At 40.5% G+C, this 12,035-nt stretch overlaps 1 pseudogene; it reads left to right on the top strand.

Moving 5' to 3' along the window:
• The first annotated feature begins 5,183 nt into the window (after positions 1-5,183).
• On the top strand, positions 5,184-8,223 carry LOC124701583 (annotated as a pseudogene).
• The last annotated feature ends 3,812 nt before the right edge of the window (positions 8,224-12,035 follow it).

Here is a 12,035-nt window from a genome sequence, read left to right as displayed (position 1 = left end):
ATTACAATCACCAGATGAAGCCGCCGATTGTCCGCCGTCGCCTCTATCCGGGGGTAACCGTCGGGGCCTTCGTCCACATGGAGGCGCCATGGTCGCAGGGGAGAGCGGAGATGGTAAGGGGAGAGAGGAGAGCTGCGCTGGATCATGAACAAACAGCCGTCGATCGTCCACATACCTCGCCGCCGTCGGGAGAGAAGATGGCAGCGGGCGATCAGGTGCGATCAGGTGACGACCAGGAGCGGACGATCAGGTGCGATCAGGTAATGACCAGGTACGTCTTCATGGCCCAGGTGAGTCTTCATGGCCCATGTCCGGCTAAACCCTGCCAGCGTGGAGCTAAACCAGAGTCCACCGTGGCAATACGAGAGCCCAAAACAGCTAAACTATATAATGTGTCCGGTTTTTGATACTTAGGGGGTAATTTGCCCCACTTGATACATAAGGGGGGTTAGCGCCCGTGACGCAATACTTAGGGGGGTGATTTAGACTTCTTTCGGGTTTCTTGTGGTGGAGACGCGAGAGGTGGTGGAGGTGGAGGGCAGCCGGCGGCGGCCACCAGGGGCGGAGCCAGGCCCAGGGCAACATGGGCCATGGCCCGGGTCGCAGGAAAAATTCTCCTTACCATAACCAAAAAAAAAAAATTGGCCTGGGGCGTTGGCCCAACTCAGCTGAAGCCTGAAGGAGCAAGCCTCGTTTCCGTAACTCCCCAAACGCGATCGCCCCACGACGCCCAGACCACGCGCAGCTCGCGTCGCGTAGATCGATCTCGTCAAGAACAGCGACGCCGGACGCTTTGCCGCCGCCCGCCCCGACGCCCCTGCCTGCGTGCTTGTACGTCGCCGGCTCGCCGCGCCTCTGGCCTCCGTTACTGGCTTACTGCTGCAGTGCTGCCCGGCCGCGGGCTGCCGCTGATCGGCCCCTGCTTCAGTTCTTCTCGTTGATCTCTGGGCAAACCTTTGAACTAGGTAATTTTTTGTTTTACAAATAGACAAGGATTAGGATTCAGGAAGTTGGAATAAATAATGAATAAGTATGGTTTAATAATTATTTGCAATTGGTTTCATGTTTAGGAACAGAAGATGAAGAGATTTTTTCCATCGATCTCAAAAGCGAATGCATCAACGAACCCTCAATCTGAAGAAATTGCTCAAAGCGAAGAACCTCCTCAAAGCGAAAATGGTACTGAAACTGAATCGACTCCCCAAAGTGGACCATCCATCGCATCTCGTGTTGCCAATGCAAATACTCGTCTCGGAGCTGGTATGAATGTTATTATTTCGGATCCCGGTCTTAGGACACCTATTGAGGATTTAGATCCTAACATACAAGATGTTGCTAGAAGGGAGTATGTTAATTTAGGTCCATGCCAACCTATTGGTCACAAATATAAGAGGACACCGTTTGGAAAAGCCGGTAGGCTTAGAAGCTTTCATGATAGTTGGTTCAAGAATCATGGCGATTGGTTAGAGTATAGTGTTGATAAAAATGCTGCATTTTGTTTCTATTGCTTTCTTTTTAAGCAAAGTAAAGCACACAACTTTGGCATTGAATCATTCACTAAGGTGGGCTTCAAAAATTGGAAAGATGGACCTAGTGTTCTTAATGCACACGTTGGTGGACTTGATAGTGCTCATAATAAATCTAGACAATGTTATGTGGCTTTCAAGAATCAAAGGCAATCAGTGACACATGTGATTGAGCGTGGTACCATAAAGGAACAACAACAGTACAAAGCTCGTCTTATCATTATTTTAGGTGTTATCAGATTTCTTATGTTGCAAGCACTTGCTTTTCGTGGTCATGATGAGTCTCCAAGCTCAAAGAATCAGGGGAACTTTTTGGAAATGATGAAATGGTACAAGAAAAAAGATCCAAATGCTAGGACTTTGCTTGACAGTGCCGGTGGGAACCATTTGATGACTTCTCATCAGATACAGTTGGACTTGTGCAAGGCTTGCGCGGAAGAGACCACCCGATCCATTATCGCCGATATTGGTGACCGGAAATTTTCTTTACTTGTTGATGAATCTAGAGATGCATCTATAAAGGAGCAAATGGCTATGGTTTTGAGGTTTGTAGCTTGTTTTTTGTTTGTTTATTTACATGTTAGTTAGTTATTTGTTTACTAATGATTATTTGTCTTATGTAGGTATGTTGACAAAAAAGGGTATGTGATTGAGAGATTTATTGGGATTAATCATGTTCCTGACACGAGAGCAGCTTCACTAAAGGCAGCTTTGGATGGTATGTTTCTTGATCATGGCTTGTCTATGTCCAAATTGAGAGGGCAAGGGTATGATGGAGCTTCTAACATGAGAGGACAATTTCGTGGCTTGCAAAGGTTAATACTGGATGAAAATCCATATGCATTTTACATTCATTGCTTTGCCCATCAGTTGCAGTTAGTGGTTGTTGCAGTGGCCAAGTGTTGTTCCTCCATATTGGATTTTTTTAACAACAGCACTTTGATTGTCAATACTGTTAATGCTTCTTGTAAAAGACATGATGAAGTAGCCCAACATCAACATGACACAATGGTGAGCAAACTAGAGTCTGGAGAAATATTTTCAGGAAGAGGAAAAACCAAGCAACCAATCTTGTAAAACCCGGGGATACACGGTGGGGCACACACCATAAAACTTTGTGTAGATTCATTTCAATGTGGGAATCTGTTCTTCATGTATTAGAGAATGTTCATGATGATGCGGAAAATCTTACACGGAGAACCACAGCTGGTGGCTTGATTACTCAGATGGAGAGCTTTGAGTTTGTTCTCATATTGCATCTTATGATCAGATTATTGGGCAAGACTAATGATTTGTCACATTGTTTGCAAAAGAAAGATCAAAACATTGTTCGTGCTGTGAGTTTGATTGGCGTAACATTGGAAAATCTTCAAGGTATCCGAGAAAATGGTTGGGATGAACTCTTCAATGAGACAAATGACTTTTGTGTCAAATATAAAATTGTAGTACCAAACATGGATGATACAATACCCGCTCGAGGTCGCTCCAGGGGTCGTGGAAGTACAATGGTAACTTACTATCACCGCTTTAGATATGAAATATTCAATGTTGTCCATGACCAAATTATTGTTGAGTTGAATAACCGCTTTGCTGAAAAGTCAACTCAGTTGTTGAGGTGCATCGCTTGCCTTGATCCAAAGAACTCATTTGCTAACTTTGATGAAGACAAACTTGTTGAACTTGCTGCGATGTATGCTGATGACTTCTCCATATATGAGATCTCTTTTGTTCTTAGAAACCAACTTGAGACATTTATTGCTGATGTGAGAGGTGATCCGGATTTTTTGAGTTGTCATGACCTTGGTAATCTTGCTGTGAAGATGGTTCAAACTGATAGACACACTGCTTTTCCTTTGGTGTATCGTCTTATTGAGTTGGCATTAATTTTGCCCGTTGCAACGGCATCAGTAGAGAGAGCTTTCTCGGCTATGAATATTATCAAGACCGAGTTGAGGAATAAAATGGGTGATGATTGGATGAATTATAACATGGTATGCTATATTGAACGAGACGTATTTCACTCTATCAATGATGATGATATCTTATATCGTTTTCAAGGATATAGCTCACGGAGAGGAATTTTACCTCGTCGTTTCGGTAAGTTTTCATTTTTGTATGAATAATTTTCTATTGCACTTCATGTTTACGCTTTTCCATAAGAAATATTCTTGCTTTCTTGAAGGTATTGGTTCCTCTTCTAGTGCTGATGAGGTTGTTGACGAAGTCATGGGAGGCACGGCCGCACAGAACTAGTGAATTGGTACCATATTTTGTATCCCATTAAACTATTTTAAGTTTTTTAGTTATTTCTTATGCATGTTCTTGGAGAATTAAGAAAGGATCTGAAAATATATATTCATTCTTGCTACCGTACCAATTTTTTTGTGCTATTACAAGATTTTTTTTAGTAGTTACTTTTGCGCTTAGTTTTTGGCCCGGGGCTTGCTTCAATCCTGGCTCCGCCACTGGCGGCCACGGCGGCTTACTCGCTGATCCTCGTTTGATCCAGTTGGGTGGGGGCCGAGTGGAGGCCAGCGACGACCATGCCAGCCCGCGCTGCGTGGCCAGGAGGATCTCGTGGCATCCGGGCGCGGCGGCGTCGACCAGGGAAGCTCGTGGAGCGGCCAGGAGGGTCTCTCCGACGAGGTCTCGTGCCTCTCGAGTAAAGGTCTATTTTCCCCTCTTTCCTTCTCAGATTTTTGCGTTTTAGTATCAGATCTGTTGGTGAACTGCTGGATTGGGAGGGATTGCTGGGCGTGGAGTTAATTATTTGGAGTAGTTCTTGACGAGGTTCCATGGGGAGCAGCAAGCAGGCAACCTTCTTCTTTTCTAGATTATTAGTAACTAACTCCCATGTTTTTTGCCCACAGATTTGGGGATCCAACGATTATGGTTTAGAGATTTTGCTTTCCACCTTAGACCCAGTTTGATTTTGGGGATCTTATGCCGTGGAACCTGCCAGGAGCAAACCCACAACACAAGATTGAAGAAGGTGAGCTCATGTTTTTCTTTGATTTCTCTATACTATTTCTGCACATCATTCAATGGATTATGATGTGATACTCTCCTATATAGTTGTGTCATAATTTCCTATTCTTAATTTGAGTAATGATAGTCACATCTTACTTGCAGCTACAATAGTTGAATTAGCTCACTCTTATGTTTCGACTAGCATAGTAATAACTGAAGTAATGAAGTTGCCGTTTTCTTGCCATGCTCCTCTAATCTCAGGAAATGAATAGCTCCAGTCTACTGTTTTATGTCGCAAGCTGTACACTACAGTGCTTGATGTCTTTCCTCCAATTTTTGGCATCCAGTAAAACTTTGAAGAGTGGTTCTGATTGTTAGCTGTAAGAAGCAACTTCAGTGACATATTATGTTCTTGATGCACTTCATAATATAACCGAATAATGTTGACTTCCATTTAGTAGGCCGTGTTCCAGAAAGTTCCCATTTCATTTTTTATTAGAAAAATAGGGTTGCTCCCTGGCTCCATTTAATCATGAAACAAATAGTTCACAGAGTCTCAATGCAAAGATAAGGCCGGAAGGGTCAGTGAACAAACAATGTTCTCGGAGGGTATCATAACAGAGAGCTATCCTATTACAATCCAAGAAGTTTTGACCAAGATTCATTCTCTTTGATTGATGTAGGAGGCGGGCAAAGAGCAAGAAAATTCAGAGGATGAGCAAGATTCTAAGCAAAACTCTGATATTCCAGATGGCCCTGATACATCTTCCTTTAGAGCATTCATGATCTCATTTTTTTCGCCATCTAGCTCTTTTAACGCTTCAATGGAGGTAATTCCTGAGCAGAGCGAAGATATTGGATACCCAACCTTAAAACCGGTTGGAAAGGCAAGCAACCTAACGGAACAAATGGCTCGTCCCACAGTAAGTCTAGATTCAATGGATTTAGTATCAAGAATAAGTCTACATTCAATGGACCTGATTATCTCGTACTCTTCCCAGGCCCATCCGGCTCTTCAGCTACTCTCCTCTTTCCTCGCTATTAGTACGAGCAAGTGGCGAGTTGTCCATGCCCACTCTACTCACTTTGCCTTTCCAATTTCTCAAATTTACTCTTGTTCTTGCCTTGCTCTACTCCGTGCTGTATACATGGCGTCGGCAGCGGTAGAGGGGATCAAGAGCCGGGTGCTGGTGATCGGCGGCACGGGGTACATCGGCAGGTTCATCGTCGCCGCCAGCGCACGAGAGGGCCACCCCACCGCCGTTCTCGTTCGCGATCTCACGCCCGCCGACGCGGCCAAGGCAGCCGTCCTCCAGGGCTTCCGCGATGCTGGCGTCACCCTCGTCAAGGTGGTTCCTTTTTTTATGTTTCTTCTGCCTTCGTGTGGTTAGTGGTTCTACCTAGGTGTTGTGATCTTGGTTCAAAAAAAAAACAGCTATTATTTGAAAAGGACTAAAAGCATCAACTCTGCAAATGACCTCTAATATACACTTTTTGTTGAAACAAGATAAAATATTTGCCATTTTCATTAACTAGGAGAAGGGAGGTGGCCGAATACCAGCCCCAAAAATGATACAAACACCCAACAATAAATTGACAATCTGATAATAGGGTTAGATGCATAGGAACACATACAGAAATGACGTCTATGTAGTGTTTCATAACAGTCCTTCTGCTGTTCGACAAAGAAAGTTTATTTGATGAGGCTGCACCTGCACGAAGCCAAAAATCTTTCGTGCCATCTAAAAATAGACAACAATTGTAGCAAGGACAATTACCATCTCTGATTGTGTCAGTATCTTACTATGATTAATCACATATTCTTATAAGATTGCATAGTGATGCCAAACTGTTTCGTTACTATTCGTCCTGAAGGGTGATCTATATGACCATGAGAGCCTGGTGTCAGCCATCAAGTCCGCAGATGTTGTGATCTCGACCGTGGGTTCTCTACAGATACCAGATCAAACCCGCATTATCGCGGCAATCAAGGAAGTCTGGGAATGTAAAGGTGAGCTTCAAGAGGTCCAAATCGTCAATATCAAATTATTATGTGTGCACACTGCTTTATGGCTTACTAAGAATGTTTAAACTGATATTAGTATTGTTCAGTTTTCTATATTATTGAAGAGTATGCAGTACTAATGCACAACGGCTTGTAGGTTTCACCAGTAACAAATTGTGTATCCGTTGAATTTCTTTGGGCTTCTTTGATTCATAAGATTCGTATAGGAATTGTGTAGTATTTAGATCCTATGTGAATTTTTCCTACACTAGTTGTTTGATTACTAGAAACAATATTCTATACGAACTAATCCTATAAGAATCGTGTAGTGCAAATCCTATAGGAATAAAACATTATGTCATACCTCATGGAAAATTTTCTTCGGGACAATCAAACACAACTCATCTTCATGTAGGATTCAATTAGCCGTGACATCTCAATCCTATACTTTTCATATTTCAATGATTTTCCCATCCTACCAAATAAAAGAGCCCTTTATGTAAAATAGTTCTACCCTGTTGAGCACAAGAAAATGGAAGGCATTGTTTTTTTAAATCAAAATTTGACATTCGGCCTCTTTTTTTTTTATGTCTGGTAGACTGCTACAAATGTCTGATGTCATTTTTCCGATGAGCTCTTCACAGAGATTCTTCCCTTCAGAGTTTGGTAATGATGTGGACCATGTAAATGCGGTTGAGCCTGCAAAGTCGATATTTGCTTTGAAAGCTCATATAAGGCGTGCCATTGAGGCTGAAGGGATTCCCTACACATACGTCTCTTCCAACTTCTTTGCTGGTTATTTCCTGCCAACCCTTGGACAGGTTGGGGTCACTGGACCACCAACTGACAAGGTTCTCATATTAGGTGATGGAAATGTAAAAGGTAAGTTTGATATGCCTTTACATTTTTATTACATTACAGTGGAGTGTCTATTTTGAAGACATCATCGATTTAATGAAAATATCGCTGCGTCTTTATGTGTATTGTTGACAATAGGAGTATTTTCCGTGGAGGACGACGTGGGCACATACACTATTAAAGCTGTTGATGATCCAAGAACTCTAAACAAGACCCTGTATCTGCGGCCGCCAAGCAACACTTTGACTCATAACGAGCTTGTCTCACTATGGGAGAAGAAACATGGGAAGACATTTGAGAGGGTCTACATCCCAGAAGATGAAGTCCTGAAGCAGATTCAAGGTCATAGGCCATGTTTTTTTTTTCACTTGAAACACTGAAGTTGTCGTCTACACTCCATACTTTTCTTTTCTTCCCGGACAATTTTTGGACTGAATTTTACCTCTTGCATATGTTTCAGAGTCTCCGGTGCCTCTGAATATAGTACTATCAATCAGCCACTCTGCCTGGGTGAAGGGGGACCACACTAACTTTGAGATCGAGCCATCATTTGGAGTTGAAGCCACTGAGCTTTACCCCGATGTGAAATATGTTACCGTGGATGAATACCTAAACAGGTTCATTTGAACTCCAAATTCCTATTGGCACCAATATTCATATGCACTGAATAATTATCGGAAGTCATGTATCTTACTAGAATGCCAAATGAATTATGTAATCAGAATGTGTGAGACCTCAATCTTTTGAGTTGTGAGGAAGAATGCAGACCATACTGGCAATGCATTGCCTTGATCTTAGGCCTCAAGATTGTAAACATGTTAATGTAATGTTTCTATAATGGATACTTATGGTTTTATCTGGTAACATCAAAAAGTTTAAGCCTTCAAAGTCTATGATATGAACATTAGCCTCCATCATTACAACAATGTGTAAATGTCGGTATTGTTACTTGTGCTCAGAGTTTATATTGTTCTAAAACTTCAGGACATAAAATCATTCAGCTTTCCTGATCCAGTTCATTGTAACAAGTTTCTTGAGCATAGAGCAGAGTTTATTCAGTCAATGGGGCTTACTACTATGTTCGGTAGGAAGTTATTTAGTTATTTCGCTGAAGATACTTACCACCATGAAAACTCATTTAAGAAACACGTAATAACCGGCATGTCCACGCCTCCAATCCTCATGGCAATGTTGTGAGCCATGGCTGAGTCTTAGATGTTGTGACAAAGCACAACAAATGGGAACAAAAAAGAGAAGGAATAGAACCACAATTAAAAATTAAATCTGGTCATTTACACAATGTATTTGGTTGGAATTTTGTGACACCATCAGTTAATAGTTGGCTTCTAGCATGCCTACAAACAAGGAATAACAAAAAAAAAAGAGGTAAATTGTAACAATAATGTGCTTCTATGCAAGATTTTTAAAAATAAAAAGGAAATTGTACTTGCTTTGGGTTGTTGCTCATTAAGTTTCTGTCCTCGATTTCTCCTGTTTTTTTTTTTTAATTTTCATCTCGTACGGCTCAAGCAGAAACACAAAAGTTATCAATGAATATTAGAAAAAAGTTTCAAAACTTCATCAGCAACTGGATTGGGTTTATTTTTGCCTTGAACATATGAAATAGTAAAAATTCTAAAGATATTCTTTGTGATGATAATGCCAAAAAATATCAAGTTGGCTCATCTATCTTTTTTCCTTTCCCATATGACAGTCATTAGAGGCCTCTTGACTTTTCTCTTCCCTATTTTGGATTTTTTTTGTGCATAATCGTAACATAGAAATTATCTTGTCGCGATCCTATGAATTAGTTCAATTAATACCTTAGATTCATATTAGAGCCACGATGATTGAGTCTAAAGCTAAACCAAGTGTTTTTTCGAATAAGAACCACTTGATAATCATTTAGTGAATCAGTGTAATGATTCGACAAAATCGGTGTCAGCATCTTCCTTTGACTTTGAGGAGGACCGACACAAAAAATAAACACGTGGCACACAAGTTTTTCAGACCACCCTAAACCCTATTCTAGAAAATAACTAAAAGGGAGTCTGTTGAAAAGAAACATAATCTAAATGAAAAAATAACAAACTTAATAACCGTGTACAAATATTTTTGTGTAGGTAGGTTGTGAAACGATTTTAGTGTCTCGCTAAAACTTGATCATGAATTTAGAAAATAACTAAACGGGAGTTTGTTGAAAGAATCATAATCTAAATGAAAAAATAACAAACTTAATAACCGTGTACAAATATTTTTGTGTAGGTAGGTTGTGAAACGATTTTAGTTTCTCGCTAAAACTTGATCATGAATTTAAGACCTTAGCAAACTTGCTGCACAAAGCATTTCCATATGAACATTTAGCTTAAGGGTACAAAAAAACTACATCAAAAAACACATAGGGGTAAGGTGAAATAAAAGCAGAAAAGTGAAGCATTGTTGAAGGGAACAAAAAAAAAGTGAGAACACTTGATAATTGTTAAAGATGACAAGCGTTTCAGAGGCCTTTACGATGCACACGAGTTGGAGTTGTTCTTGTACAAATCTAAGTAATATGCTATTATGTTCCCTTTTCATAGAAGCAAACTTGGAAACATTTCAGGGAGGGAATTTAACCCAAAGACAATTATCCGAGTAGGACACACGTGTAGGTTGTTGTAGTTAGGTGCATTCCTTGGGAGGGTAAAAACTAAGACTTATGAAAATGGATAAAGGAAAAAACCGAATAAAGCTTTCTGTAACTGGGCAATCAAAGACTCAATTCGAGAGCATAGTGGCATCTTCCCATGATCCCATCCACGTCAGCGTGTTTGCAAAAAAATGTGGCTTGACGGGTGGAATTCAGATAAAAATATGACAAAATATATTCAAGACTAGCCTCACAATATGGTACAAGCTCAATCCCCTCAGCTCGTAAATCAAGAGTATTGTGGATAGTTTGTTTTCGTGATAGGAATGTCCTTTTGGTCCACTAGATTTCAGAAAGCACGCAGTCAAAGTTCCCTGCTACCCCCTTCACAAACCTAAGTGGGGGCATACTTCTTGTTGAAATTTAGCAAACATTCTAAGTCAAAATTTGTCATGGTAGATATTTGCCTCATAGTCAAACACTTGTCTAAAATGAAAAGTATGTACTTGATAGCATACTGTGTATAATTATTTGTACGTGCACCCTTTGTTTCTGCCTTCTTGATCTACACAAGATAGAAACAAGAAGTTAAAAAACTAGAAAAAATGGAAAACTCATCAATTAAAGAAAAATAATGTAATACATAAAAAGCCCTAATACACTATGTTAGATGTAATCTTCGGTTTGAAAGCTCTTCATTGTCTGGAAAGACAAAACATAAAACCATATTAGAGACCAGAGAGGTGGTAGATGCCCACAAAAACGGAAACAAGTTCCGTATTAACAAAACCCCAACAATGCATTATCAAACTTTTCATCTTCCACTGACAGATCCTGACAACAAATCAAAAGGTAAATTTACGAAATAGAAAATAAAATATGAAGTGTCCGCATATAGGGACTCTTATGTAAAAAAGCACGCGGAAAGGAAAATAGTCAAACATGGAGATAAAGCAAGTAGAACACCACATTAGCCGCATCTTCACGAATGTCCTCTTGTAAATGAGGGATTGTCTTTTGCCCAAGAACTGCTACATATTTGCATACCAAGCGATGTGTGTTGCAAAATCTTCCAATTCTACTGAATCATGAAAGCAATCAAGCTGGCAAACTGTGTATTTTAAAACATACCATATGAACACACTGCAGAAAACATAACCACTATAAATTGTAAATGAGGGATTGTCTTTTGCCCAAGAACTGCTACATATTTGCATACCAAGCGATGTGTGTTGCAAAATCTTCCAATTCTACTGAATCATGAAAGCAATCAAGCTGGCAAACTGTGTATTTTAAAACATACCATATGAACACACTGCGAGAAAACATAACCACTATAAATTTGACCCCCCCCCCCCCAAGAAATAATATTACACTTGGTATGCAAATTAAGGAGTTTGTAACCATCAGTAGCGTCAGCAAAGATCAAAATCGGTTGCAAGCCCTAGACGTTTGTAAGAGAGTTCAATTCTCCAAGTACATAAATAACACACAAACACATGGCGTAATGAAAGACAAATAGCTCATATACCAAACTCCGCGCTCTTCGAGCACCATCTCTTGGCGCAAAACAACATTCTATGTATTCCCCTCAAATATCGTTGGCAGATACAAAAATAAACCAGCGGCAGCAAACCATAGTGTATATCGAGACAAAGAAACCAAATTGTGAGAAGCAAAATGGTTGAGTGCTATAGGAGGGGACCGGTAGACATGGAAACAATGATTAGCTTAAAGAAAACAAAAAAATCGACGGCAACCACCGATTCCACAAGTTTTCGCCCACACTTGCTCTATATCGCCCATAGGATCTCGGGCTCTCAAAGCCAATTTTTCACCAACCCCTCTTCCCTCTCTACATGCCGCCACAAACAAAATGCCACCCAATGATTTTTTTAGAGCAACCACGTATTTATTAATAGAAAATCAAGTTACCTAAGTAAACAAACATGAAAAAAAATGGGGAGAATTTTACTTCCCAGCCACTGCACCAACCAGGGATGTACACAACCATTTGACATGAGTACTAAGATTTTTAATCTTGGTT

The sequence above is a fragment of the Lolium rigidum genome, chromosome 3 (assembly GCF_022539505.1).
Source record: "Lolium rigidum isolate FL_2022 chromosome 3, APGP_CSIRO_Lrig_0.1, whole genome shotgun sequence".
NCBI lineage: Eukaryota > Viridiplantae > Streptophyta > Magnoliopsida > Poales > Poaceae > Lolium > Lolium rigidum.
The sequence above is the reverse complement of the archived record's forward strand: the minus strand, read 5'-3'. Positions and strand labels throughout refer to the sequence as shown.